Source organism: Triticum aestivum, chromosome 5A (assembly GCF_018294505.1).
Source record: "Triticum aestivum cultivar Chinese Spring chromosome 5A, IWGSC CS RefSeq v2.1, whole genome shotgun sequence".
In the NCBI taxonomy this organism is placed as follows: Eukaryota; Viridiplantae; Streptophyta; class Magnoliopsida; order Poales; family Poaceae; genus Triticum; species Triticum aestivum.
Window position 1 is genome coordinate 585,973,928 of NC_057806.1, and position 3,745 is coordinate 585,977,672.

The window sequence follows — 3,745 nt, forward strand, 5'->3', positions numbered from 1 at the left end:
GGAGTCCGGTGAGGGTCGGGGCGGCGGCGTCGTGGGTTGGGGCAGCGCGCGGGTGGATCTAGTGGCGAGGGAGAGAGGGTCGAAGGGGATCTGGCGAGGGAGAGGGAGGATAGCTTACTAATGGCGCACCACTCCTCGGTGCACCATTAGAGATCTTTTTTAGGTAGCAATGGCGCACCCCGCAGCGGTGCGCCATTAGAATGTTTTTTTATTACCGTTCGAGCACAGGTTATATTGCACCTAACCCAATCCACATCAGAACCCGCCCACTAGCCCGACTAGTCAGCACGCAGCACGCAGCACACACACTAGGAGGTCTTGCGTTCGATTCCCAGGCTCCGCAATATTTTTTTTTTGCATTTTAAATGCTGTTTGATATTTATTTGTGTTTAAATATGTTCAAACTTGTTTAAATCATAACAATAATATTTTTTTTATAAAAACAATAATAATTTTTTAAAAAATATGTTCAAATTTGTTACTTGAAAATATCATCGGCGGCGGCGGTGGAGCGGGGGAGGGTGCGGGGGGCCGGGTGCTCGTCGGCGGCGGTGGAGGGGGATCGAGATCGAGTGTCCTCACCACTGGCTCGCATCCTTAGGGTGACTCAGCATCTTGTCTTTTTTATTTATCTCCGGATCGTTTCCGTCATCTTCCCGCTTCTTCTCCTCCCTATCCGCGTGCCAACGCAGGAGTTTTGCTACCTTAGGGTCTGCAAAATACCGCTGCAGACGAGGAGTGATCGGAAAGTACCACACCGATTTTCGAGGAGCTTTCTTCCTCTTCTTGTATCGAGTGACGCCGCACACCGGACATATGGTAGACTCCGCGTGCTCGTCCCGATAAATGATGCAATTGTTCATGCACACATGGTATTTCACGTGCGGTAAATCCAGAGGACACACGATTTTCTAATGCAGTGCGCCATTAGTAGTTTTGCAAAAAAGTAAAAAAAATAATTTTTGTACTAATGGCACACCGTTGCACAGTGCGCCATTACTAGTTTAAACTAGTAATGGCGCACTGTGCAACAGTGCGCCATTAGTAGTTTTGCCAAAAAGTAAAAAAAACAAATTACTGGCGCACTTTGTCGCCGGTGCGCCATTAGTAGTTCTAACTACTAATGGCGCACTTTGCCCGGATGCGCCATTAGTATGTTTTAAAAAATGGAAATTTTTTTGTTACTAGTGGCGCACCTTTTGTTTGGTGCGCCATTAGTGTCTTCCACACTAATGGCGTACCTCCACCTGGTGCGCCATTAGTATATAGTAGTGGCGCACCACTTCTCTGGTGCGCCATTAGTGTCAATCCTATCTTTAGCCCTTTTCCTAGTAGTGCTTGTTGGGAGGAAACCCAATTTTATTTTTGTTTCTTGATTTTTGTTTATGTTTAGTAATAAATAATCCATCTAGCTTATGTTTAGATGTGGTTTTATATTTTCAATTAGTGTTTGTGCCAAGTAGAACCTTTGGAAAGACTTGGGGAAAGTCTTTGCGATCTTGCTGTAAAAAACAGAAACTTTAGCACTCAGGAGATTAACTGCCATTTTTTACTGGAGAGTGCTATTAGGTTTATTCTTTTTGCAGATGATTAATAGAGAAATTCCTCACGTCCACCAATTTATTTCATAATTTTGGGATTACAGAAGTATACGTTTGATACAGATTGCTACAGACTATTCTGTTTTTGACAGATTCTGTTTTTCGTGTGTTGTTTGCTTATTTTGATGAATCTATGGCTAGTATCGGGGGGTATGAACCATAGAGAAGTTGGAATACAGTAGGTTTAACACCAATATAAATAAATAATGAGTTCATTACAGTACCTTAAAGTGGTGATTTGTTTTCTTATACTAGGAGCTCATGAGATTTTCTGTTGAGTTTTGTGTTGTGATTTTGGGTAAAGATTTGATGGATTTTGGAATAAGGAGTGGAAAGAGCCTAAGCTTGGGGATTCCCATGGCACCCCAAGGTAAAATTCAAGGACAACCAAAAGCCTAAGATTGGGGATTCCCCGGAAGGCATCCCCTCTTTCGTCTTCGTCCATCGATAACTTTACTTGAGGCTATATTTTTATTCACCACATGGTATGTGTTTTGCTTGGAGCATCTTGTATGATTTGAGTCTTTTCTTATTAGTTTACCACAATCATCCTTGATGTACACACATTTTGGAGAGAAACACATGAATTGGAATTTATTAGAATACTCTTTGTGCTTCACTTATATCTTTTGAGCTAGATAATTTTGCTCTAGTGCTTCACTTATATCTTTTAGAGCACGGTGGTGGTTTTATTTTATAGAAATTATTGATATCTCATGCTTCACTTGTATCATTTTGAGAGTCTTTTATAACAGCATGGTAATTTGCTTTGGCTATAAAATTAGTCATAATATGATAGACATCCAAGATGAGTATAATAAAAACTTTCATAAAAAGTGCATTGAATACTACGAGAAGTTTGATACTTGATGGTTGTTTTGAGATATGAAGATGGTAATATTAGAGTCGTGCTAGTTGAGTAGTTGTGAATTTGAGAAATACTTGTGTTGAATTTTTCAAGTCCCGTAGCATGCACGTATGGTGACCGTTGTGTGACATATTTGAAACATGAGGTGTTCTTTGATTGTCATCCTTAAGAGTGGCGGTCGGGGACGGGCGATGGTCTTTTCCTACCAATCTATCCCCCTAGGAGCATGCGCGTAATGCTTGGTTTTTGATGACTTGTAGATTTTTGCAATAAGTATGTGAGTTCTTTATGACTAATGTTGAGTCCATGTATTATACGCACTCTCACCTTTCCATCATTACTAGCCTCTTCAGTACCGTGCATTGCCCTTTCTCACCTTGAGAGTTGGTGCAAAATTCGCCGGTCCATCCAACCCCCATGATATGATATGCTCTATCACACATAAACCTCCTTATATCTTCCTTAAAACAGCCACCATACCTACCTATTATGGCATTTCCATAGCCATCCGAGATATATTGCCATGCAACTTTCCACTGTTTCATTTATTATGACACGCTTCATCATTGTCATATTGCCTTGCATGATCATGTAGTTGACATCGTATTTGTGGCAAAGCCACCATGCATAATTTATCATACATGCCACTCTTGATTCATTGCCCATCCCGGTACACCACCGGAGGCACTCATATAGAGTCATATTTTGTTCTAGTATCGAGTTGTAATCATTGAGTTGTAAATAAATAGAAGTGTGATGATCATCATTAATAGAGCATTGTCCAAAAAAAGAAAAAAGGAGAAAAAAGAGAAAAGAAATAAAAGGGAAAATGCTACTATCCTTTTTTCCACACTTGTGCTTCAAAGTAGCACCATGCTATTTATGATAGAGAGTATCTTATTTTGTCACTTTCATATACTAGTGGGAATTTTTCATTATAGAACTTGGCTTGTATATTCCAACAATGGGCTTCCTCAAATGCCCTAGGTCTTCGTGAGCAAGCAAGTTGGATGCACACCCACTTAGTTTCTTTTGTTGACCTTTCATACATTTATAGCTCTAGTGCATCCGTTGCATGGCAATCCCTACTCCTTGCATTGACATCAATTGATGGGCATCTCCCTAGCCCGTTGATTAGCCGCGTCAATGTGAGACTTTCTCCTTTTTTGTCTTCTCCACACAACCCCCATCATTATATTCTATTCCACCCTTAGTGCTATGTCCATGGCTCACGCTCATGTATTGCGTGAAAGTTGAAAAAAGTTTGAGATTACTA